The sequence below is a fragment of the Blennius ocellaris genome (assembly GCF_963422515.1).
Source record: "Blennius ocellaris genome assembly, chromosome: 24".
In the NCBI taxonomy this organism is placed as follows: Eukaryota; Metazoa; Chordata; class Actinopteri; order Blenniiformes; family Blenniidae; genus Blennius; species Blennius ocellaris.
Window position 1 is genome coordinate 12,387,014 of NC_137673.1, and position 27,832 is coordinate 12,414,845.

The 27,832-nt window shown below is 44.4% G+C and overlaps 2 protein-coding genes and 1 pseudogene across 3 annotated transcripts in view; 2 read left to right on the plus strand and 1 right to left on the minus strand.

The window, feature by feature from the left end:
• Window positions 1-27,832, plus strand: part of LOC308147500 (uncharacterized protein) — a 1,504,609-nt gene that overhangs the window by 1,200,090 nt on the left and 276,687 nt on the right.
• Window positions 1-27,832, minus strand: part of LOC308147502 (NACHT, LRR and PYD domains-containing protein 3-like) — a 427,269-nt gene that overhangs the window by 130,143 nt on the left and 269,294 nt on the right. The gene's annotated exons all lie outside the window — the stretch shown is intronic.
• LOC308147758 (high-affinity choline transporter 1-like) lies at window positions 14,229-27,005 on the plus strand (annotated as a pseudogene). The gene is made up of 8 exons: window positions 14,229-14,412; window positions 18,032-18,148; window positions 18,424-18,579; window positions 18,978-19,126; window positions 20,005-20,148; window positions 20,302-20,455; window positions 26,039-26,256; window positions 26,415-27,005. The product of its transcript is annotated as a high-affinity choline transporter 1-like (transcript).

Here is a 27,832-nt window from a genome sequence, read left to right on the forward strand (position 1 = left end):
ATCGCTACGTAGGGAATTATCGGGAATCCTGTGCATCCATTTGGATTGTGGATATCGCAAACGGCTTCCGAACAACACGTAAAAAACGGCGATGATTTTTACATCCGCTTAACATGGGAGCCAAGAAAAACAAGAAAAAAAATCACACTTTTTCCACGCCACATCACGTCGCCAAATATTCAGCTACAGACTCAAACTTACTCTTAAAACGTTGCCGCACTTGTTCTGTATTCACATATGTCCTTAGATTTCTCACAAGTTTTACCAATTTTCAACTGTCAGCCTTCGAATGTCATCAAGTTTTCCCTCCTTTTTCCAGTTTTGTATGGGTGTGTATGTGGAAAAGCTAGAGGGTGAGATGTCAGTTAGAGTGAGAGAAACTGCCGTTTTACACAAAAAAAAAAGTTTTTATCTCGTCGCCACGGCCACATTTCTTTGTCTTTCTCAACATATTATACATCAAAATGTAGCTACAGGCCTTGTGCTTCTCACGAGGGGACACTTTTGTCTCAGAGAGACACGGTTCTCCCTCCAGTGGACTTAATTGATAGGGAGCGCAGGATTCTGCCTCATCCGCACCAATACATTTTGACGAGTCATTTTCTCCCCAAATCCCCAAAGTTCAGCCATTTGTTTCAAGTCCTCACGGGGAGACGGAACCTCGTGAGGACACCAAAACCACACCGTTCATCCTTCAACTTCTCCCGACGCCCACGGTGAAGGAATTTTTCACCCAAGTGTCACGGTTCTCCAACTATAAGCAGTTGTTCGGGACCTGCGTTTGTGCTTAAACACCTTCTTCCCTCACATAAGGTCTCATAATCTCTGCCACCTGCAGCAGCTTGTCAATCAGGAGCCGGCTCCATGACATCACACAAGCTGCTCCAAATCTGCCTGGCAACACACACGGCTCCTCTGATTGACTGGACCAGTAACATGATGGCTGACCACACAGTGCTCACACACACACAGTAGCTTAGGCATCATACTTTTCAATGCATTTTAATGCTGATGGCAATGACTCAGCATCAACACTTGTTAGCATGCCAATTAGCATGCTACAAAGTTTGTTCAATTGAGCTGAAATTTGGAGGGTGGCCTCATGGGGGTGCTGCGATCACGGCGCACTAGCTAGTTAGCCGCCGCGCTAAGCTAATTGGCCTACCATCTCAGAATGTCATAAAACTCCAGATTCCAGGTCAGCCACACCTGGGAGGTAACTTCTGCGCTTTTCAGGCAAATCGCAGGTGTTAGCATCTCATGCTAACAAGTTTGTTCAAATGAGCTCAAATTTGGAGGGTGGACTCGTGCTGGCGCTGCGATCGAGAATCACTAGCTAATGACATGGTTTCCACGTACTTAAATCGCTGGTGTTAGCATCGCATGCTAACAAGTTTGTTTCAATGAGCTGAAATTTGGAGGGTGGCCTCGTGGTGGCGCTGCGATCGAGAATTACTAGCTGACCACATGGTTTCCACGCACTTAAATCGCTGTTACCTGTTAGCATCTCATGCTAACAAGATTATTCAAATGACCTGAAATTTGGAGGGTGGCCTCGTGGTGGCGCTGCGATCGAGAATCACTAGCTAATGACATGGTTTCCACGTACTTAAATCGCTGGTGTTAGCATCGCATGCTAACAAGTTTGTTTAAATGAGCTGAAATTTGGAGGGTGGCCTCGTGGTGGCGCTGCGATCGAGAATTACTAGCTGACCACATGGTTTCCACGCACTTAAATCGGTGTTAGCTGTTAGCATCGCATGCTAAAAAGTTTGTTCAAATGAGCTGAAATTTAGAGTGTAGCCTCGTGCTGCCGCTGCGATCGAGAATCACTAGCTAATGACATGATTTCCACGTATTTTTCACACTACCTCGCTCGGCAGCAGGGGGCGGCAGGTGGCAGGCACAATAAAATTTCCGCGGGAATTTTCTAGTTATTATTTTTATTTTTCTTCCTCTGCCGCACAAAGTTTGCAAGCCTACTAGTCCCACACCGTTTGGAGTACGTAGACAAAACGCATATCGCTAATTAGGGAATTATCGGGAATCCTGTGCATCCATTTGGATTATGGATATCGCAAACGGCTTCCGAACAACACGTAAAAAACGGCGATGATTTTTACATCCGCTTAACATGGGAGCCAAGAAAAACAAGAAAAAAAAATCACACTTTTTCCACGCCACATCACGTCGCCAAATATTCAGCTACAGACTCAAACTTACTCTTAAAACGTTGCCGCACTTGTTCTGTATTCAGATATGTCCTCGGATTTTTCAAAAGTTTCACCAGTTTTAAACTGTGAGCCTTCAAATGTCATCAACTTTTCCCTCCTTTTTCCAGTTTTGTATGGGTGTGTATGTGGAAAAGCTAGAGGGTGAGATGTCAGTTAGAGTGACAGAAACTGCCGTTTTACAAACAAAAAAAAGTTTTTATCTCGTCACCACAGACACATTTCTTCGTCTTTCTCAACATATTATACATCAAATTGTAGCCACAGGCCTTGTGCTTCTCACGAGGGGACACTTTTGTCTCAGAGAGACACGGTTCTCCCTCCAGGGGACTTAATTGATAGGGAGCGCAGGATTCTGTCTCATCCGCGCCAATACATTTTGACGAGTCATTTTCTCCCCAAATCCCCAAAGTTCAGCCATTTGTTTCAAGTCCTCACGGGGAGACGGAACCTCGTGAGGACACGAAAACCACACCGCACGTCCTTCAACTTCTCCCGACGCCCACGGTGAAGGAATTTTTCACCCAAGTGTCACGGTTCTCCAACTATAAGCAGTTGTTCGGGACCTGCGTTTGTGCTTAAACCCCTTCTTCCCTCAGATAACGTCTCATAGTCTCTGCACCTGCAGCAGCTTGTCAATCAGGAGCCGGCTCCATGACATCACACAAGCTGCTCCAAATCTGCCTGGCAACACACACGGCTCCTCTGATTGACTGGACCAGTAACATGATGGCTGACCACACAGTGCTCACACACACACAGTAGCTTAGGCACCATACTTTTCAATGCATTTTAATGCTGATGGCAATGACTCAGCAGCAGCACTTGTTAGCATGCCAATTAGCATGCTACAAAGTTTGTTCAATTGAGCTGAAATTTGGAGAGTGGCCTCATGGGGGTGCTGCGATCACGGCGCACTAGCTAGTTAGCCGCCGCGCTAAGCTAATTGGCCTACCATCTCAGAATGTCACAAAACTCCAGATTCCAGGTCAGCCACACCTGGGAGGTAACTTCTGTGCTTTTCAGGCAAATCGCAGGTGTTAGCATCTCATGCTAACAAGTTTGTTCAAATGAGCTCAAATTTGGAGGGTGGACTCGTGCTGGCGCTGCGATCGACAATCACTAGCTAATGACATGGTTTCCACGTACTTAAATCGCTGGTGTTAGCATCGCATGCTAACAAGTTTGTTTCAATGAGCTGAAATTTGGAGGGTGGCCTCGTGGTAGCGCTGCGATCGAGAATTGCTAGCTGATCACATGGTTTCCACGCACTTAAACCGCTGTTTGCTGTTAGCATCGCATGCTAACAAGTTTGTTCAAATGACCTGAAATTTGGAGGGTGGCCTCGTGGTGGCGCTGCGATCGAGAATCACTAGCTAATGACATGGTTTCCACGTACTTAAATCGCTGGTGTTAGCATCGCATGCTAACAAGTTTGTTCAAATGAGCTGAAATTTGGAGGGTGGCCTCGTGGTGGCGCTGCGATCGAGAATTACTAGCTGACCACATGGTTTCCACGCACTTAAATCGGTGTTAGCTGTTAGCATCGCATGCTAAAAAGTTTGTTCAAATGAGCTGAAATTTAGAGTGTAGCCTCATGCTGGCGCTGCGATCGAGAATCACTAGCTAATGACATGATTTCCACGTATTTTTCACACTACCTCGCTCGGCAGCAGGGGGCGGCAGGTGGCAGGCACAATAAAATTTCCGCGGGAATTTTCTAGTTAATTGTGCCTGCCTCTGTAAGAGGCGTCGCACAATTATTACAATCCTGGGAAAGCGCCGTTTTTTTTTATTATTATTATTATTCTTCCTCTGCCGCACAAAGTTTGCCGAACTACTAGTCCCGCACCGTTTGGAGTACGTATACAAAAGCATATCGCTACGTAGGGAGTTATCGGGAATCCTGTGCATCCATTTGGATTGTGGATATCGCAAACGGCTTCCGAACAACACGTAAAAAACGGCGATGATTTTTACATCCGCTTAACATGGGAGCCAAGAAAAAACAGAAAAAAAAATCACACTTTTTCCACGCCACATCACGTCGCCAAATATTCAGCTACAGACTCAAACTTACTCTTAAAACGTTGCCGCACTTGTTCTGTATTCAGATATGTCCTCAGATTTTTCAAAAGTTTCACCAATTTTAAACTGTCAGCCTTCAAATGTCATCAACTTTTCCCTCCTTTTTCCAGTTTTGTATGGGTGTGTATGTGAAAAGTTAGAGTGGGAAGATTTCGGTCAGAGTGAGAGAAACTGCCGTTTTACAAACAAAAAAAAGTTTTTATCTCGTCACCACAGACACATTTCTTCGTCTTTCTCAACATATTATACATCAAATTGTAGCCACAGGCCTTGTGCTTCTCACGAGGGGACACTTTTGTCTCAGAGAGACACGGTTCTCCCTCCAGGGGACTTAATTGATAGGGAGCGCAGGATTCTGTCTCATCCGCGCCAATACATTTTGACGAGTCATTTTCTCCCCAAATCCCCAAAGTTCAGCCATTTGTTTCAAGTCCTCACGGGGAGACGGAACCTCGTGAGGACACCAAAACCACACCGCACGTCCTTCAACTTCTCCCGACACCCACGGTGAAGGAATTTTTCACCCAAGTGTCACGGTTCTCCAACTATAAGCAGTTGTTCGGGACCTGCGTTTGTGCTTAAACCCCTTCTTCCCTCAGATAACGTCTCATAGTCTGTGCACCTGCAGCAGCTTGTCAATCAGGAGCCGGCTCCATGACATCACACAAGCTGCTCCAAATCTGCCTGGCAACACACACGGCTCCTCTGATTGACTGGACCAGTAACATGATGGCTGACCACACAGTGCTCACACACACACAGTAGCTTAGGCACCATACTTTTCAATGCATTTTAATGCTGATGGCAATGACTCAGCATCAACACTTGTTAGCATGCCAATTAGCATGCTACAAAGTTTGTTCAATTGAGCTGAAATTTGGACGGTGGCCTCATGGGGGTGCTGCGATCACGGCGCACTAGCTAGTTAGCCGCCGTGCTAAGCTAATTGGCCTACCATCTCAGAATGTCATAAAACTCCAGATTCCAGGTCAGCCACACCTGGGAGGTAACTTCTGCGCTTTTCAGGCAAATCGCAGGTGTTAGCATCTCATGCTAACAAGTTTGTTCAAATGAGCTCAAATTTGGAGGGTGGACTCGTGCTGGCGCTGCGATCGAGAAACACTAGCTAATGACATGGTTTCCACGTACTTAAATCGCTTGTGTTAGCATCGCATGCTAACAACTTTGTTTAAATGAGCTGAAATTTGGAGGGTGGCCTCGTGGTGGCGCTGCGATCGAGAATTACTAGCTGACCACATGGTTTACACGCACTTAAATCGGTGCTAGCTGTTAGCATCGCATGGTAATAAGTTTGTTCAAATGAGCTGAAATTTAGAGTGTAGCCTCATGCTGGCGCTGCGATCGAGAATCACTAGCTAATGACATGGTTTCCACGTACTTATATCGCAGGTGTTAGCATCGCATGCTAACAAGTTTGTTCAAATGAGCTGAAATTTGGAGGGTGGCCTCGTGGTGGCGCTGCGATCGAGAATTACTAGCTGACCACATGGTTTCCACGCACTTAAATCGGTGTTAGCTGTTAGCATCGCATGCTAAAAAGTTTGTTCAAATGAGCTGAAATTTAGAGTGTAGCCTCGTGCTGGCGCTGCGATCGAGAATCACTAGCTAATGACATGATTTCCACATATTTTTCACACTACCTCGCTCGGCAGCAGGGGGCGGCAGGTGGCAGGCACAATAAAATTTCCGCGGGAATTTTCTAGTTATTATTATTATTATTCTTCCTCTGCCACACCAAGTTTGCCGAACTACTAGTCCCGCACCGTTTGGAGTACGTATACAAAAGCATATCGCTACGTAGGGAATTATCGGGAATCCTGTGCATCCATTTGGATTGTGGATATCGCAAACGGCTTCCGAACAACACGTAAAAAACGGCGATGATTTTTACATCCGCTTAACATGGGAGCCAAGAAAAACAAGAAAAAAAATCACACTTTTTCCACGCCACATCACGTCGCCAAATATTCAGCTACAGACTCAAACTTACTCTTAAAACGTTGCCGCACTTGTTCTGTATTCAGATATGTCCTCAGATTTTTCAAAAGTTTCACCAATTTTAAACTGTGAGCCTTTGAATGTCATCAACTTTTCCCTCCTTTTTCCAGTTTTGTATGGGTGTGTATGTGGAAAAGCTAGAGGGTGAGATGTCAGTTAGAGGGTGAGAAACTGCCGTTTTACAAACAAAAAAAAGTTTTTATCTCGTCACCACAGACACATTTCTTCGTCTTTCTCAACATATTATACATCAAATTGTAGCCACAGGCCTTGTGCTTCTCACGAGGGGACACTTTTGTCTCAGAGAGACACGGTTCTCCCTCCAGGGGACTTAATTGATAGGGAGCGCAGGATTCTGTCTCATCCGCGCCAATACATTTTGACGAGTCATTTTCTCCCCAAATCCCCAAAGTTCAGCCATTTGTTTCAAGTCCTCACGGGGAGACGGAACCTCGTGAGGACACGAAAACCACACCGCACGTCCTTCAACTTCTCCCGACGCCCACGGTGAAGGAATTTTTCACCCAAGTGTCACGGTTCTCCAACTATAAGCAGTTGTTCGGGACCTGCGTTTGTGCTTAAACCCCTTCTTCCCTCAGATAACGTCTCATAGTCTCTGCACCTGCAGCAGCTTGTCAATCAGGAGCCGGCTCCATGACATCACACAAGCTGCTCCAAATCTGCCTGGCAACACACACGGCTCCTCTGATTGACTGGACCAGTAACATGACGGCTGACCACACAGTGCTCACACACACACAGTAGCTTAGGCACCATACTTTTCAATGCATTTTAATGCTGATGGCAATGACTCAGCATCAACACTTGTTAGCATGCCAATTAGCATGCTACAAAGTTTGTTCAATTGAGCTGAAATTTGGAGGGTGGCCTCATGGGGGTGCTGCGATCACGGCGCACTAGCTAGTTAGCCGCCGCGCTAAGCTAATTGGCCTACCATCTCAGAATGTCATAAAACTCCAGATTCCAGGTCAGCCACACCTGGGAGGTAACTTCTGCGCTTTTCAGGCAAATCGCAGGTGTTAGCATCTCATGCTAACAAGTTTGTTCGAATGAGCTCAAATTTGGAGGGTGGACTCGTGCTGGCGCTGCGATCGAGAAACACTAGCTAATGACATGGTTTCCACGTACTTAAATCGCTGGTGTTAGCATCGCATGCTAACAACTTTGTTTAAATGAGCTGAAATTTGGAGGGTGGCCTCGTGGTGGCGCTGCGATCGAGAATTACTAGCTGACCACATGGTTTCCACGCACTTAAATCGGTGCTAGCTGTTAGCATCGCATGGTAATAAGTTTGTTCAAATGAGCTGAAATTTAGAGTGTAGCCTCATGCTGGCGCTGCGATCGAGAATCACTAGCTAATGACATGGTTTCCACGTACTTATATCGCAGGTGTTAGCATCGCATGCTAACAAGTTTGTTCAAATGAGCTGAAATTTGGAGGGTGGCCTCGTGGTGGCGCTGCGATCGAGAATTACTAGCTGACCACATGGTTTCCACGCACTTAAATCGGTGTTAGCTGTTAGCATCGCATGCTAAAAAGTTTGTTCAAATGAGCTGAAATTTAGAGTGTAGCCTCGTGCTGGCGCTGCGATCGAGAATCACTAGCTAATGACATGATTTCCACGTATTTTTCACACTACCTCGCTTGGCAGCAGGGGGCGGCAGGTGGCAGGCACAATAAAATTTCCGCGGGAATTTTCTAGTTATTATTATTATTATTAAAACATTTTTTTGTAAGAATTGATAATCCCTCCTGTTGAGGCATGGCGAAGCCCATGGCTCATTATTTCTGCTTATTTATATAGTGATTTATAAGACAACCATCTAGCTCCTGTTTTATCTGCAAATACATTGCTTTTTGACGTTTGACCCCATCTGTATTCTTTTTATATGATCTATAAATATTGTTAAATCTGATTTTGTTAGACGCACCTTTTAAATCTGGTCAAGGATGTACGTTTTTGGTAGACAGTCAAACTGTCATGTCTCGCATGATAAGATAGTTTGTTTTGATGTAATATCACAGACACTGTGTGCAGTACTTTCAACGTTAGTGGGTGAAACAGCACCAATGAAGCCTGCAGTGCTCCACCGAGGCTCCTCCCACCTCTTGTACACACAGACAGCGCATGTGATTTGGGGTAAATGTTTTCAAGTGATTAGAAATCTGTTCATGATGTGTGTCTTCCCTCCTGTTGAGACATGAGATCTTCCATGTCCCGTTATAGCAGCACATCATAAACTAGCCAGATTATGCCTGATAATCATTATTTTGTTTCTGCAAAGGTAACAATCCATTATCTTAAAAAAATTGAGAATAATTTGATTAGTTTCTTATTTTTTAATTTCTTGTTTGAGGTTTTGTTTTTTTTTTTTTTTGTAAACTGACTCTTTCCAAACTTCATCTAAATGTTTAGTCTAGTTTTAGTCACCATGTTAGTTTAGTTTAGTTTCACTAATCTATTGTTGATTTTATAAACCATTTAATTCCTGGACCTCTGTAAAAGGTCTTAAATTTCATTGCACACATCAAATTCTAATTTTGATCCTCAAACTCTCAAGTTTAAACTTGTATCTACTTGAAATGTTCAACACTGCATTTGAATCCCTTCATTCTCCCACTATGTGTGTGTGTGTGTGTTCTCATGGTACGACCTTGGCACGCTGAAGTGTATTTTACGTCGCGACACGGCATGTTCGTCATTGCGTTGAGAGTTTCCATGTTTGTAGTCCAATCTAGCGCCTCCACAGCCTCTCATTCCTCCACCAGCAACGTCTGGTAGAAGCAGAATGGGATCGGAGCTGTGGATTCTGTTTTCATTCAATGTCCTTGGTCTCCATAACAGCTGTTTGATAAGGAGGAGCTCTGCTTCATGCATATACACCCAAAGTATTTGTTCAAGGATTCCTTTATTGATTCATTTATTTCATCCATTTATTTTATTCAGTTAATTTAGCAATTTTATTTATAGATTTTTTAAGTTTAAATTCCAAATAACTTAAGTTTACTTTAGATAAGTTTATTTCTTCACTAAACACACTAAAGTAGTCCCGACACATTACTCAGAGCAGTTTTGTTTTGTTTTTGTGTTTTCTCGTCTAAAGCCGTTCAGTGTGGAGACATGTCTCCTGCACACACACAAAAACACAAACACACACATACACACGCACACAAAAACACACACACTTGTACTTTAAGTTGTATAACTAATTTTACACACTCTTCTGATTGCAGTTTTTCGTTTAAATCCGTATTTCTTTTGCTTTACTGTTTTCCCACAATTCCACCTGATGAGTCAGCAATAAGAGGTTATTTTGACTCCCCAGATAGAGCTCAGTTGACACCGTGAGGTTTTACTGATCGTCTGGGTTTCGAAAATAATTTCTCTTCATACACACAGTCCTTTGGTCAGTCACAGTCACTCGAGTACTTTTTGTTTTTATTTATATAACGCATACCATTTCTATGTGCTGTCATAACCTTTTTGCATCTTTTTAGGATCCTTTTTAGTTTTTTCTTTAATCGCATTTTGTAAAACTGTTATTTTTGTGTATTGAGACTCCCGTCGAAGCCGTATTTTGTAATCCAGTTATCCAAATGTTTTACATTTTCTTCGCTGCAGCGTTCTACATATTTCCAATCTTTACAAGTTAATTTATCGCGCGGTTTAGGTTTTTTTGGTGTTCCCTTGTCCCATTTTGTTTTTAAATTTTGACGGACCGTACTACTTGGGGTAGTCTATGGTACCGTTGGTCGACCTTTCAACAGGGTAGTGGTTAATCTTTACTGATCGTGGTAATTCTCACTTCAACCCTTTCAGGTGGAGAATTCTTGCCTATGCATCCACGTCAGCCCACTACTTACTTTCCTGTTGTTTTAAATGGTGATTGTAACCTAGTGGTTCACAGTCCACCCACTCATTCAACATGCACACTTTTAGTTTCTTTCTTACCGAATTTTCGGTGACGCTGTAACCGTGGACTCCGCCGTCCGTTTTTAATGTGACCTATTCTCAGGCGTCCACTACCTCAGCGCCTTTTTAGTTTTACCTGTTAGAGTCTAGAATTCACAGGGTTTTACTATCCTGCAACCCTCAGTCGCACATTTTCTTTTTAACCCAAAACAATGCTCACCCCTCGGAGTCTTTTTCCTCTCGCCCGTCAACCTGCGGGTCCCAGCACACAAAGTAGTGTCAGTTCCTGGAAAAGGTGCTGGGTCTCACCTAGTGAGGCCCGCCACGGCCGTGGGCTTGCTGGCGACGACTGCGTGTGCCGGAACCACCAGGCGTTGTTGGCATCCGGCTCGAAGGACCAAGTTAAATGTCAGGTTTAGGCTACAGACATTTATTAAATCTGCAAGAAAGAAGAAGACAACACGAATGAGCTTTGGTTCCTCGCGAGGAGAATGGCCTAGGAGCGTGTTCAGATTACACCTCCTACCCACTCTGAGCTTCAGACCATTTCTCCTGCGGTTTTATTTCATTAAACAAAGGGGAGGGTTTACAGGATACACATCATAGTAACAAAACATTCTGTGAGTTTTAACAGTTTATCAACTATGAATACAATCAAAGGACGTCGAGATGGCAGCTGTGTGGAAGACGTGGCTCATCTTGTTTATCAGCCTCGGTCAGGTTGACCTGCTCAGAACATGTGATTAGTGAGCAGCGCCTGAGAGGCGCTGCTAAGAGAGAATACACAGAAATGAGATAGAACTTGAATATGAATATAATTAAGCACGAATATGGCAACTACATATAAAATTACTCTGACAGGGACAAAGACCAAGGAGCTCTGGTGGACCTGAGCAGGACCAGGGTCTGTGTCCCCCGTCTCCATCCAGGGCCCAGGCTGGTTCAGGGGGTTCAGTGTCTATTGCAGAGAGGAAGTCTGGAGCGGGTTCCTGAACCAATGAACTCTAGTGTTATTATACACCAGGTACTATGAAATCCTGCCAGAACCTTATCTTCCAGCTGAAGATGAACACAGTTCAAAACAAACTGCCAGGAAAACAACAGAGAGTTTGGAGTTGAAAACATCTGGAACTTGAGATTCTATGACGATTGGCCATAACAGTCTGGTAGCAGTAGAATCAATGAATGAAGAGAAAACTTTCCCGTTGTGAGAAAAACCTTCCAGATGTGCAGTCACAGTTTCATTCTTCACCTCTTCTCTACTGGAGGAGCTGTGGTGACACACATTACATACAAAGTTGTGTCTCTGCATCAGCAGCTCATCCTGGATTGTTTCTTTTGTTTCAGGCTGTTGAGCAGAACTTCTACACTTTGGCTTGTTTTCAAATTAGAGGCTTGATTCATCAATTAATGTCCTGATGATTAATAATGTCCCTGGAATGTGGTGAGTTTTCTGACCACATGTCCTGTTTCGTCACTTAGACCAACATACACACACACACACACACACACACACACACACACACACACACACACACACACACACACACACACACACACAAACACACTGCTATACACACACATACACAGTTGCACACACACAAACACTGCTACACACACACTGATACACACACACACTGCTACACACTTCTACACACACACACACACACACACACACACACACACACACACACACACACACACACACACACACACACTGCTATACACACACACACAGTTGCACACACACACACACTGCTACACACACACTTCTACAAACACACACATACACACACACACACACACACTGCTACACACACACTGCTGCACACACACACACACACACACACACACACACTGCTGCGCACACACACACACACACACACACGCGCGCACACACACACACACACACACAAATAATAATAAAAAAATGAAAATAAAAATGAAAGAAAAATAAGAAAAATAAGAAAAAACAAAACAAAAATATATATATATAAAATAAAACAACAACAACAACAAAAAAACCCTGAACTACTCCAATGAATACCGGATGGAATAAATGGCATCATGGCTAACAGAACGCCAGTTACAGCATAAAACTACTACTAATATCAATAATAATAACGAATGCGCATTAAATGTAATATTGCAGTTTTAAAGCACTGCTTGTTACATAAGAGCCATTCCAGAACAGCACATCCTTTATAGACAGTCGGTGTATATGTGAACGTACAGACTCACCCGGTAATATGAATTAAACTTGAAAGTAATGATGGCAATGTCCTTGTGAGAAACTGAAAAACAGCCTCTTTATTTGGTGATTGTCTTGATGACTGACTTGGCCTCTTCTGGGGAGGTAAAGTTTCGCTGTGTGCCTTCATATGTTATGCGCAGTCGGGCCGGGTGCAGTAAGCCGAACCGGACTCCCGGGATCTCACGTAGCTGGCGGCGGACGTCATTGAATGCGACACGGGCCCGTGCAGTCTTGGTGGTGTAATCAGGGAAGACGGAGATGGTCATGTTTCAAAGATTCACGCGTTGTAATTCCCTTGCTTTCTTGAGAATATCGGAGCAATCCTTGAAATAATGAAGCTTTGCCACTATGGCACGGGGACTATCGCCGGGCCTGGGCTTCGGCATAAGGGACCGGTGAGCCCTGTCCACCAGCGGCTCCCTGTCCAGTTTCAAAGCCTCCATTAGTAGCTTGGCCACACCGGCGGGGGAGAGGGGGGGCGGGGTCGTCCTCCGGAACGCCGATAATCCGTATGTTCTGACGGCGAGCTCTGGACTCTAGGTCCTCACATTTATTTTCTAGCTTTCTATATTCTTTAGACAGATGTTCAACTTTGTTATAGAGAGTGACGATGTCATCTGTACAAGTAGAGAGGGACAGTTCCATCTCAGTAACCGTAACTTTGAGCCCGAAACTTCCGCCTGCACTGAGGAAATAGTGCCAGAAAGTTGTGTTTTTAAGGCCAGCAGCTCAGTCTTCATGGAACAGAGATTCTCACTTAAAGCTGTTTGAAGCTCGGCTCTGAATACTGTCACAACCTCATTTCGGAGAGCGAGGAGAAGTTGGGTTTTGAGTGCGGTGATGTCAGCAGTCGGTGTGCAGCTCGGCTCCGCTGGGGAACTTGAATCACTCTGGGGCGAGGAGGCGGCGTTTGCACCAGGCCGCTGGTTAGGCTGGGTGTTGTTTCCTGCTTTGTTTAGCTTTGGTGGCATTTTAACGGGAAAAACGTGAGGCGTACAAGTCGGAGAAAGAGTAGTTCAAGTTTAAAAACTAAAAAAGTACAAAAACAGTGCGCATTTACAAAGAACGATTTCACTCTGCAAGAGCTCTACTACACGTGTCCTATTCCATGTCTCGCCAAGCCGGAAGTCTCATATTATATATTATTATGCAATATTTTTCAATTTCTAATATTAAAAGTCATGCTGTAAATATGGCTTGTGCAAACTTTCTCTGGCACAGATTAAACGACCCAGTCTCCCCCCAAGGACACCAAGATGAAGTTTTGCTGCTGTATTTTCACCTCGAGGGTCTAATCTAACAAACACAAGGACAAACGGCAGTCTGCAGACTCATCAAAGAGGGAAGACCAATGAGAAGAGAGTGGACCAACAACAGGCCGCATGTCACAACAGCAATCAAAGTGATTTACGCTCATTTCCCCAAGAATATAAGATGTACGCCTCTAATGAAGTGTGTGGGAACACAGGCCAGGCTGTTGACGAGCAAGGCACAGTGAGGTGTAAGTGGATCAACAGCAGTTACTAGAGTCAACACTGCTCTGGCTCCAAGGAGTCGGAGCAAATAATGTCGTGACTCCCAACAACCGGTTTGTCCAGAGGGATGGTATAGGGAGGATTTGTTCTTTGATCATTTAAATATTCACCACCAGCAGTCACTTGTTCAGTCAGTCACACCTCAGACAGTCTGCGGTGGTCCATCATGGCCGTCAACGTCCCCGGTGCCGTGGTGATGGCGGCCTTCTACCTGCTGGTCCTCGGGACCGGCGTCTGGGCCTCCTTCAAGTCCAGACGGGAGCAGAAGAAGAGTGCAGCCACTGGGATGGAGATGGCCCTGCTGGGGAACCGAGGCATCGGCTGGCTGGTGGGGATCTTCACCATGACAGGTGAGGATTTCATGACCCACTGAGTAATCACAAAGTATCTGGATGAGATCGAGAAGAAAATCAAACTGCTGCAGAGAAACAGAAGGACTGCAAGGTGGCACACATGTCACCTCCGGGTGCTTCCTCATATTCAACATGAAAGGAAGTTCAAAAAGACAAATTCAAAGTCAAACAGCTTGAGACACTCAGTGGAATCGAACTCTCGTCTCTCTGACTCTCTTGCAGTGTAGTCAGATATCACTCAAGGTAATGACAAGAACATTTTCAGTAGAATTTCTGTGTATTTTTCAGTTTTGAACAGACGTGACCATAAATTAATGAAGTATTTCTACAGCCAATAATATGAAAGTATTTTAGATATCTGTACTTTAATCTTTCCTTCCAATATGATAGTGAGAACAAATATCTACTTTCATGACTTTAAACTGCCTCCTACATCTACATAAGAGCCTGTGACCTTACTGGGTGGAGTTAATGCAAACTGGCTCATGTCCAGGGTGTAATCTATTACTTCTGAAAGTTTTCCACTGTTTGTTGTCAGACTTGTTGCTACATGCTTGAGAAGGTGTGAGTCCTCTCATTAAACCTTCATTTGCATAATTGTGTTTACAGCTGATGTTCGTCATGGTGTTATTTGGAACTCAGCCAACTTGTCATGTCGTGCTCCTCTGCAGCCTCATAGGAGGGTTCTAGTGCTGCAGGCTGTGTTTCCTTCTCCTCTGCATGTTGCAGATGGGCGTGTCAGGCGGCTGTGTCAGAGAGGAGAGAGCCGGCTGGGTAATTCCCTGGATTGGGTGCAGCTGCTCAAGTCGACTCTGCTCCACTCAGATCCAGTCCGTGTGTTCCCCCTCACCAAACCTACTCCTTTGGAGGAGCACCAAGCGCAGGGGTGTCAAACTCAGTTCCTCGAGGGCCGAAGCTCTGCACGTTTTCCACGTCTCCCTCCACTGAATGTCCTGATGGTTCTTCACCACGTTCAGCACAAAGCCAGATAACCAGCTGCTCATTGCACTCAGCTGTGTGGAAGCAGGGAGACGTGGGAAATGTGCAGGGCTGCGGCCCTCCAGGACCGGAGTTTGACACATGTGATCCAGAGAAAGGACTCAAGCCTTGTTTTATTCCCGTTTGAAGAGTAAAAGATCCTTTGTTGATGTTGAATTGGTTTCCAGGCTGTTTCCTGCACTAGAGCCTCCGTCCACCGCCCTGCAACACCAACTGGACCTGTTTCTGTCTATTGACACTTTAGAATTCAGTTCAGTTTTATACAATGGTATTTCTACAGCTCCAAGTACAACTCAGTCATTTCAACACGATCTACAAAGAAAAACCAACAATTCACATTGTATTTTCATTTATTAATTAATTTGAATGAGACAGTGCATTTTGATGAACAGACAATGCTGTAAATATACCAGGTTTAGCTCAGAGCTCATTTACATCTTCAGTCCCACAATGTAGAACCATACCACCAAACACAAATATACATAGGTACTAAAGTATGTGTGAAAAATAACGCACACTAGAAAACCCACCACATTACAATACATTTACCAGACAGTACATCATTTAAAAAAACATTACTACATCGATGGAGGCTTTCTGCTGACCGGTTGGGGTGAGGGGACAGAGGAGTAGAAAGGATAGGATGGATAGAGAAATAGATTGGAGGGATAGAGGAGAGGAATGTCTAGGATAGGAAAGACAGAGATCGATTGGGGGGGATTCAAACCTTGATTTGGGTAGTGGGCAAGAAACAGACCCTGGTACAGGTAGGGAGCTCTAGAGAGAATGGCAGGAGGAGGAGAGGATAGAAGAGAGGAAAGGATAGGACAGATAGGTTGTTTAAGTTGGGGGAGGTAGAGAGAGGTAGCAAGAGAGGCGAGGGGGAGGTTTTTTTTTTTTAAAACAGTCCTAACTATAAACTTTAGTAAATAGAAAAGTTTGGATTCTTGTCTTAAAAGTAGATTCTGTTTCAGCCTCCCTAACTGAAACTGGGATCTGGTTCCACAAGATGGGAGCATAAGAGCTGAAGGCTCATTGTACTTTCAGAAAACCGAGGAACCTCCAGGGGGCAGCACTCTGAGAACCAAGTGTTCTTCTTGGGGGATACGGGACTAACAGTTCTTTAAGATATGATGAGGCCTGGTTGTTAAGTTCTTTGTAAGCTGGAAAAATTATTTAAAATTATATTCTAGATTTAACAGGGAGCCAATGCAGAGAGGTTAGTATTGGAGTGATGTGATCTCTTATGCTGGTCCTTGTCAGGACTTTCACTGCAGCATTTTGAATGAATTGAAGACTTTTTAAGCAGTTATTTGGACACCCTGATAATAAGGAGTTACAATAGTCTACTCTCCAATTAACAAATGATGGATTTGTCTTTCAGCATCACTCTGAACCAGCATGTTTCTAATTTTGGAAATATTAACCCCCAGGTTCCTCACAGTGGTACTGGAGGTCAAAGTAATACCATCCAGTGTGACTATATCTTTAGATAATTTGTCTATCCGATGTTGTTGAGCAAATATAATCATTTCAGTTTTATCTGAGTTCAGGAGCAGGAAATTATGGCTCATCCGTGTTATGATCAATATTATCAAAAGCAGAACTGAGATCTAACAGGACCAGAGCAGAGACCAGTCCTTTGTCTGAAGCCACGAGAAGATCATTAGTAACTTTGGCCAGAGAGTCTCTAATAATAATTATAATGGATTGGTTTTATACAGCGCTTTTCTTGGCACTCAAAGACGCTTTAATTTGCATTATTCATTGACTCCATACTTGATGGTGGTAAACTGTGTAGGTAGTCACAGCTGCCCTGCAGCAGACTGAGGAAGCGATGCTGTCATTTTGCACCGTTGGCCCCTCCAACCACCACCAACTATTCACTCTCTCACTGGATTAAAGAAGTTTACAAAATCATTACTGCTCAAAGTTAAAGGAATGTGAGGTTCAACACAGCTATGACTTTTTGTTAGCCTGGCTATAGTATTGAAGAGAAATCTAGGGTTGTTCTTGTTTTCTTCTATTAAGGAGGAATAGTAGGCGTTTCCTGTTTTGTGAAGGGACTTTTTTATAGATTAACAAACTATTTCTCCAGGCTGTTCGAAATACTTTTAACTGAGTTAAATACCGTTTCTTCTCTAACTTTTGCACTGATTTCTTTAGAGTTCTCAGATTATCATTATACCATGGAGAGATCCTCCTCTGAGTTGTTGCTTTTATCTTCAAGGGTGCAAAAGAATCAAGTGTGGAGTGAAGCAAGGCTGCAGTTCCATCTACAACCAAGTCAACCTGAGTAGGACTGATGGTGTGGCAGCTGTTTACTGCTGCATCCACAGATGGTATTGAAGTGATTATTGGTGGGAGTACTTCCTTAAATTTGGTTACAGCATCATCTGATAGGTATCTCTTATATTTCAGTTTATTTTCAGGGGCTATAAAGCCAGTTAATGTAAATTTGAATGATATCAGGAAGTGATCTGACAACAGAGGGTTGTCAGGAAAAAACATTAATTGATCAACGTCAATAGTGTAAGTGAGAACAAGATCAAGCTTGTGATTAGTTTGGCTGTTATTTATTATCTCGGGATTCTGTGTTTTGTGATCCATCTCTCAGCCACGTGGGTCGGAGGAGCCTTGATTGTTGGCACTGTGGAGATGATGTACACACCGTCAATGGGACTGATCTGGACACTCATCTTGTTCACTGCATACAGTACGGGGTTCATTGTTGGTAAGAGTTACAGTCATATCTGCCAGGCTACTGCTCATCTGGATTTGAGAAACACTCAAAACAGAAGAGAATTGAAGAGTTCTTCAAACACACCATGATAAACAAGTAACATTTTCTGCTCAGATGTTGGTTTGTGTTTCTGCAAAGAATGCAGATTGATGGAAAGGATCAATGGCTGACAAGTTATTATGTAATTTTTTTTATCAGTGTTTGATCTCTAATCTTCAAAAACACTATATACTTTTTGTCTCCTTCTGTTGCACTTTTCTCCTCAGGTGGTTTGTTCTTTGCGAAGCCGATGAGAGACATGAAATGTGTCACCATGATGGATCCGTTTCACTTGAAATATGGAAAAATCGCTGCAGCTGGACTGAGTCTGCTTTCAGTTATGGTGGATGTGACCTGGGTACCAGCAACACTGATTGGACTCGGTAAAAATCCATTCTCCTGGGACTTGGTAGTTTTATTTTGACAGTCACCTTTATTACAATCAAACCTGGTAGTTTTATTTTGACAGTCACCTTGATAACAATCAGACTTGGTGGTCTGTCCACTAGAATGTTCTCCCAGTGTTAATGTTTAGAGCTCATTGTTCTCTGCAACTAGTGGCCCACCATGAAAACTACATCATTTCTGTCTCACGTTTCTGCCGTTTCCATGGAAACAAACAGTGTTTTTAGATTGTTGCTGTGTAAACGTGAAACCTTTCTGAAACCAAAACACTGAGTTTTCACTTGAAACGTCGTGGTGTAAACGAGGCTTTATCCCGGCGTTACTGTGATGCTCATTGGCTGCTGTGCTGTGGACCAATCCTGACGGTGTCTGACAGGAGGAACCATGAGTGTGGTCCTGGATGTGTCCTTCTCCGTCTGCATCTGGATCTCTGCTGCCGTGGCCGTGGTCTACACCCTGCTGGGAGGCCTCTACTCCGTGGCCTACACTGATGTCATACAGCTCGTCCTCATCTTCATCAGCTTGGTAAAGGCTGCTGGAGTGTGTGTGTGTGTGTGTGTGTGTGTGTGTGTGTGTGTGTGTGTGTGTGTGTGTGTGTGTGTGTGTGTGTGTGTGTGGTGTCACTACAGCACCCACTAGTGGCCAAACATATAAACTACATCTTGTTCAGTGTTTCTGCTATTTTTATAGGAAGGGCCATCGTTTTCTAAACGATGGCCTTTCAAAAAGGTTTTTTCAAAGTGGTTGAGAATTTTATTTTGAAAGGCCCTCACCTAGCTATCCACGTAATATCCATTTGGAAGGTTTTACTAAATGAGGACTACTAATTTGAAGGACTTTGGAGCTTTTATTTAGAAACCAAGCACATGCAGGTTAACTGGCCAAAGTTGAATTGAGATCTCGTTGCTCAATACTGTAAATTGCAGAACAATGTTCTCCCAAGGTGCAGTTACAGTGACATCATCGAGATGGAGGGAGAGTGGTGAAGAGGTCAAATATGGCTTTACTTAGGCAGAAGAGGAAGAAGAGGAGGAAGGAAAGAGAGAAACGACAAATAATCCAAGATCCCTGCCCCCTGGCAAGGCTGGTGGAAGGGTTAGGGTTAGGGTTAGGGTTAGACAAGACTATTAGACTATTAGACTATTAGACTATTAGACTATTAGACTGTCAGGTAGATTAGTCAAACCCCGCCCCTTTACCCATAGTTCCTTTGGGTGAGAGGCCTGGATCCTAGCAACCACCACAGTGGAAGGGTTAGGGTTAGGTTTAGGGTTAGGGTTAACCCAAACCCAAACCCTGACACCTAAAGTATATTTCTATATAATCTGATCCGGTTCAAGGAGGGTTAGAAAGAAAACCTCACAGGCTCTGTGTATTTATTGTTCCTTGTCTTTTTCCTACAGGTTGTCTGTGTTCCCTTCGTCATGATGAACCCTCACACCTTGAACATCAGCCAGACTCTGCTGAACAACTCTTTACACTCTCCATGGATCGGCACACCAGACGTTAGAAAGACATGGTTACTGATTGATGAGTTCTGCTCCTTGGTAAGATGAGGCAACAACATCAAGTAATATATCTCCTACAATCCCACTGCACTAGGACAGCTCATGTCATTTGTGTTTCTGATACTTCAAAACTAAATTCAGGGAAGAAAATCTGCAGATTTAATTTTTAATTTACTGCATTTTGTTTTGAAGGCACTGGGCTGTCTGGGATATCAGGCCATCCACCAGAGAATCTTGTCGTCTTCTTCTAATGCGACGGCCAAGCTCACATGCTTTGTTGCTGCTTTCATCTTTCTTGTATTTATGATTCCTCTCGTACTGCTCGGGGCGGCCGTGTCGTCTACAGGTAATCAACAGCTTTACCTACTGCAGTCAATTGTGAAAAATGGTGTCTGTGTTATGGTCAATTCAATTCTAATGTCATTTTGAAAAAGTGTCCCTCTGGAGGCTCCCGCTGAGGCAGAGGATCAAAGTGTTTCCTGGTTTCTTTAAAGAGCTGTGAGATTGAGCCTGGTCCAATAGATCAGTCAGTCGTCTGATGGCATGGGACCACCTTCGATAGTTCCGATTCAGAGACAAGGTTCTAGGTGGAGCGGCATTGAGAAAATAAGGAGGGACAGAGTGTCCATCTGCATAAACACCCTGGAGGATGTAAATAAACCAGTCTACCGGCTGTCTGGAAGAGTTAACATTTTGATAATTGTTTTCAGGCTGAGCAGTTTCTTTTGGCCTTGAGTCCTCAGTCTCTCTGCAGTGAATCCATTATATCTGAATGTCATGGCCCTTATAGCTTCCAGCCCAATTGTCTACTTCTTCAAGTTGGACTCCATCCAGCGGAGATGTTCAACAGTCACACCCTGCTTAATTTTGAGTTCATTTATCATGAGTCTGAGTGTAAGAGCTCTGCACAGTCCATCAGTGATGGCTGGCAGCCTTCCCAGAACAGCTGCCAGTGTCATGCTGAACTTTGCCATAGATCAGGAAACTGCCGGCTCCAATCAGCAGTATACTTGTTATTATAAGTCCAATTATGTAGACGTCGTCCACATCCTCGCTGGAAAGGATGGAGAGACACACGATTCACCAACTGCTTCAGGAGTCCAACATGTATCCAGCAGCAAACGTTCTGTATGGACAGACAGGCTCTCCTCTGCCCATTCTTTTTGCCAAATAAATTTGGTCAATTGCATTGAGAGACCAAATGATCAATTCTATCATGTCGGTTTAGTTAGAGCAGTGTTTTTCAACCACTGTGCTGCGGCACACTGGTGTTCCACGAGATATAGTCAGGTGTTCCGTGGGAAATGATCCAATTTCAAATTTTTTCTAAAAAAAAACATTTGTGTGCAGAGTAATCTAGTATAAATACTGTGGCGAGCGCCGCAGAAGAATTGTTCTGCGTCGAGATTCTTTTCTGCCAACTGATCACCAGAGGCTTTTTTTTTTACATGAACGCCCGCAAACGGAACTTCATAACAGGATCAGACTCCACACAACACATTCCTCACTCATGGTTGCACACCAACATCCAACAAACCAAACTAGACGAAATAATTAACCATCTGAACCGAGGAACAAAAACACAACACAAGCACAAATCAACACACACAACAACCCAACAATAACCCTCAATATCTTCCGGCAACACATAACCTGAACTCCCATCATGCCCTGCAGCGACCAACTCCGTGATTGCTATAATACTCACAACACGTTGCCGGTGAAATCGAAACTTAACAGACATCAGTGTGGTTAATCTCCACCTCCTGCTCCCATCTTGTATCAAAGTACTGTGTCAGTGACAGTGATGGAGACGTTTTTGAAAAGGAAGAATGTGAACCAGGATCTCAGCTCTTCATCCATCAGGTCCAGGTTTCACACTGAGTGAGTAAAAATTAAAAAAAGAAATTGGGAAATACTTTTTTCTGTATTCATTTGATTCCTATTGATAAAGCATTGATGAGAATGACTTTATATTGTTAATAACTACAGAGTTTCACATTTTAACATTTTCGGGTGGTGGTGTGCCTCCAGATTTTACCAAAGAAAAAAGTGTGTCTTGGCTCAAAAAAGGTTGAAAACCATTGGGCTAGAGATGTAGGGAGATGCTCCTACTAGATTCTGACAAATACAAGACAAGAGGTAGCAAGAAGGGCAGATAAGGGAGGGAGGGAGAGAAAAGCGTCCGTCTTCATGATCAGCAGTTTCCGTCAAGCATTGATAAAGTAGCCATCTACAACTCATCAGTAATGAATTCATACACATATATAATGATGTTGTCTGCATAGAGACTCGTTTACAAATCCTTCTCTGTGCAAGTGAGTAAAGTCTCCCATGTTATGGCCCCTAATATCGACTCTGGAAGAGGTCGTCACCCTGCAGCTTCAAGGACATCTCGATCCCAACAACGTCCTCAGACATTTCAATCAGGTTTGAGGCCCTCTCACAGCACAAAGACTGTTCTGACAGAGTTTAGATAGATTGATAGAGTTTTATTGTCTAACCCAAGGGTGTCATTATTACTTAAATTCACTGAGAAGGGAACGGGCCGGCTGCAAGTTGTTCAGTTCTTGGAATTAGGTTTCCTCTGCTGTTGAGGGCTGTGACTGCAGATGGAATGAATGATTTTTTGTATATTGTTTTTCTGGCCAGTGGGACTTTGTATCTTCTGCCTGAGGGGAGGAGGGTGAAGGAGTGATGGAAGGATGGGAGGGTTCCTCTGTGATCAGGATGGCTTCCCTGATCACAGAGTGTTCATACAGGTGGGACAGTGGAGTTTGTGCTGAGCCAGTTATTTTGCTGGCTTGGGCGGTGATGCGGGATAGTTTTATTTTCTGTTTGCTGGTGAGGAAGTTGTACCAAGATGGGATATTGAAGGTGATAATGGTTTACATGAGTGACCGGTAAACCATTATTAGAATCTTCTTACTGATGTTGAAGTGCCTTAGTTTCCTGAGAAGATGGAGGTGCTGGAGCGCTTTACTGTAAATGGTGTCGGAGTGTGTTTGGAAGGACAGGCGGGTGTCTATCTGTGTCCCAAGATACTTAAAACAGTCCACCTGTTCAACCTGTTCTCCCAGGATGATCAGGGGTTTCAAAAGCTGAGGTGTAACTGCTGCTCTGTCCCTGCCCACACAGCACGGCTCCTTTGTCTTTTGGATATTAAGATCCAGTGATTTCCCCCTGAAGGTTGTGGCCAGGTCATTGACTGCCAGTTAGTACTGGATGGGAGCCTCCATACTGTCCATGTGGGCCACCAGGGCCAAGTCATCGGCATATTTAAAAAGACTCATTCCCTCCCTGCTACAGGTGAGGTTGTTCGTGTAGGCAGATAACAGAATGGGGGATAAAGCACAGCCCTATGTTTAAAACCCGTCTACTGGATTTAAAGCCATTTAAAAGCACCTGCTGTGGTTTTGCCATGAGGAAGTCTTGTATCCATAAAATCCCAGTTGGGTGGATCTGTAGGTTCATGAGGCAGTGCAGCAGGGTGTCAGTGTTTACGGTGTTAACAGCCGAGAAGAAATCCATAAATAAAATCTGAGTAAGCGGTTGTGCAGAGTCCGTGTTTTCCGCAACTGTATCTAAAAGAGTCAGGCTTGCATCTTCCACACCTCGTTTTGTGCTGTAAGCAAACTGGAGAGGATCCAGTTAGTCGGACAACATGTGTGACATTAAGTCACACACCACTCTCTCCATGCATTTGCACAGGACTGATTTGAGGGCCACAGGCCTGAAGTCTTTGGTGTCCTTAGCCCGTGCCTTTTTGTGGATGGGGATGCTTAAAGACTCCTTTCACAGGTTGAGAGCACAGCCAGAGTCCAAAAGGTGCTGGAACAGTCTGGTGATGACTGGTCCCAACTGTAGAGCACAGTCCCTCAGCCTCCTGCCCCTGAGCCTGTCAGGACCAGAAGCTTTGTGAGGGTTTACCCTCAGTAAGCTGCTTGTTCAGAAGCTGCTCATCCACAGTGATGGCTTCGTCGTCAATCTGACAGTTCAACTAAAGTGTTGTGACGTTGTTTTGGTTGAACCTACTGAAGAAGATGTTTAGACTGAAGATGTTTAGTTCTTCTGCAAATGAGGCAGGGTCTTTGCAACCAGCTGCAGTTGGTTTGGTGGCACAGCCCATCATGATATTTAGTGCCTGCCATACCTCCCTCACATTCTCACATGTCAATTTATCCTCTACTTTTTTCCTGTAGTTATTATTTGCAAGGGCAGACTGTCTCCTGAAGTCCTTCTCCAGCTCTTTCACCCTCTGCTTGTCCCCCTGAAGAAATGTTCTTTTCTTCTGGGTTAGGCAGACTTTCATGTCTTTGTTGAACCATTTTTTATTGTTAGGGTAGATGGTTATTTTTTTGGTGGGAGTGACAGTGTCCTCACAGAATGAGAAATATGAGGTCATTACTTCTGTCAATGAATTCAATTTGATACATATGCGTTTGGGATATTTCCATAACTCAGATCCAGAATATTGTTCATTCTGGTGGGAGTGGTGACGTATTGTTCCTGGTCTGGCAGCTGTAATGAGACATCACAGGGATTACAATCCCCCAGAAGAAATAGAGGCTGCGCATCAGTTTGATTTAGATTAGATTAGACTAGAAGCTTTATTGTCATTGTACATGGTACAACGAAATTGCGGTGTAGCTACAATAACACTCAGTAGACATACGGTGGAACACAGGCAGCCATTCTCACATTCAGCATCGCATTCATCTCAGCAGACACACCATATATACAGAATAACCTAAACATTGACGCTCTGTGGTAGCTGTCAGTGATCCATTCTGCCGCCGTGTTAGAATCAGGACGAGGGACAGATGCTAAGATCACAGTCAGCTGGGAGAACTCTCGGGGTAAATAATGCGGTCTGAAAGACACCGTCAACAGCTCCTAGTGCTTACAGCACTCCGTCTCTCTCACTGTAAAGTTTGTTGCCCACTTACTGTAAATGGCCATACAGAGCCTGCCCCCAATCGATTTCCTGGTTTTCCTGGTTCTCACTGAGTCCCGGTCAAAGCAAATTGTGTTAAATCCATCCAGTTGCCGGTCTGTGTCTCCGGTGAGCCAGGTTTCCATGAAGCAGAAGGGGCTGGTCTGTCAGTAGTCCCTATCGAACTGTAGGAAGGTAGAAAGTTCATGTCTTGTTTTGAAGCGATCGCACATTTGACAGCACAATGGCCGGTAACAGCAGCCGGCTGCCTCTCCTCCTCAGTCTGTTTCTGATGCCTCCTCTGGACAAAGTCTGTTTCCTGGCCAGAGAGTCATTAAAAGCAGCCACAGGCCAAGCAAATGAGGTGCTGTTGTAGTTAGCTGTCCATTGAAGCAGTCCATTTTCAAAGATACCCACTCAAAACAACGAATTAAACATAATAAACACGCAGACACTCAGAGTGGTGTCAGGAGTCACTCTGGCAGAGTAGCGCCCCCTCTCTTTCCTCAGTGTGGTACACAGAACCACACTGAGGAAAGAGAGGGGGCAGAAGACTCCGGCTCCCCCAGCCTACTGATCCTGCTCCACCTATTCAGTGACGCCGTGTTCCACCAAGACTGAAAGAACGAGATTGTGGATACAAGTGTCAGGACTCGTGGTGGAGCCATTGGTCCTCCACAGTGAAAGGAGACAGCTAAAGTGGTTCAGGACAACGTCTAAGAGAACCACTGGTGTCCTCTATGTGAACCAAGGACATCCGACTCAGCCCTTCAGCCCGGTCCAAACTACCAGGAGAAATGACATCTCTTGGTTGGTCTTCCAGAAGCTTGACGTCCTTCAGAAGTGTTGGGGGAAGACAGGGGTGTCCGGGCTGATTGTCTCTCCATACTGCCACTGGGACCGTATGCAGGCCAAGTTGGATAGAAGATGAATGAATTAACCATTTTAGGTCTATCAGTCAAACTCTTTCATTCTCCTGTTTCCGTCCTTCAGACTGGAACATGACCTCCTATGGTTCTCCGTCTCCATACGACCGTGGGGAAGCAGCTCTGGTCCTGCCCATCGCCCTGCAGCACCTCACCCCGACCTTCGTCTCCATCATCGGTATCGGATGTGTGGCTGCAGCCGTCATGTCGTCAGCTGACTCTTCTTTGCTTTCTGCTGCTTCAGTTTTCACCAACAACATCTACAAGAACCTCCTGAGACCAAAGGTGAGCTGATCTAGAATCCAACTAAACTGCTTCTTCTTACTACTACAGTACCCAACTCCCCATTCAATGGTTTTACTGTATGGAGAGGAGCCAATAAGGATGATTTGGCAGACTGAATGAATGAACATCTGGTTTATAATTCATTGTTTTCTCCCCAGGCACCAGACAGGGAGACCCTGTGGGTGATCCGTGCTGCTGTGGTTGTGGTGGGTGTGGCTGGAACATCTCTGACCAGCCTGAAAAACAGCAGTGTGCTCTTCTGGTTTCTTGGAGCCGAAGTGTCATACGTCCTCATCTTCCCTCAACTCGTCTGTGCCCTCTTTTTTAAAGTGTCCAATGCTTAAGGGGCTCTTATAGGCCTTCTGGTGGGACTGGGGGTACGACTCCTCAGTGGACACAAATCTGTGGGACTGCCCGTCATCCTCCATTTCCCAGGATGCACTCTGGAGGACGGCGTCTACGTCCAGTACTCTCCGGTTAAGACCATCTCCATGGTGTCTGGTCTGGTCTCCATCTTGCTCTTCTCCTACCTGACGTCTGAGCTCTTCAATAGAAACCTGCTGTCTGAGAGGTGGGACGTGTTCAAAGTGAAACACCGGCAGCTGCCACAAACACCAGCAGGTGGCGCCACAGAGCTGAAGGAGAATGAGAAGCGGAATGGAAACCTCCCTCCTTCTGACATAACAGAACCAATGATGAGCACATGTTAACATTCCTGTCTGGTGTTTATTTACTCATGTAATGAATGAAGGGGGAAACTACAATCTAGGCTCATGAAATCCATTGTTTCATGCTCCTCGTCCATCCTTCCATCTTGTATTCTGCTTATCCAATTCAGGGTCGGGGGTTCTGGAGCCGATCCCAGCTACTGTGGGCGAGGCCAGGATCCACCCTGGACAGGTTGCTGGTCTGTCACAGTGTCACGCTCGTCAGTCCAATATACATGAAATGTGATGCAATTAGAAGAAGCTCTTTTTAAACATGGTACCTTATTTTCAATGTTTCATTTAATTAAATCAGAGAAATTTCCAGTCAAATGGAAACAAACAGCACCAACATCCTTGTGTTTTTTTTTGTTTTGTTTTGAGGTTTTTTGCCATTGAGGACTGATGCATTGTTTAGTATTATTATACTTGTTCGATGTGTTGAACTTTCTTGGTTTGGGTTTACTAAGTGGCTTAAAGGAGCCAATTAAAAATACTTTGTTATATTACTGAAGTAGCTTTCAGAAGTATCTGTACTTTACTTGAGTTTTCACATGTATTCCAACTTTCACTAATACATCAGTTAGTGATTGAAGATGAATAATTAGAGGTAGAAAAAGCTTGTTCAGTAAATAAACTGCTGTAATCCAAACATTTGACTTTTTTATGTTGCTTTAGAGAAACGGTTTACAAAGAAATAGAATATATAGCAGGCCAGCAGCTCGGGAGCATAAACCCCCCCCACCCTCACATACTCACACAAGACGACACCCACACTTATATATAGAATACACACCCCCACACACACATACACCCATGCTCACATTCACCCCACCACACACACAAACACACACAGACACTTACACACACAC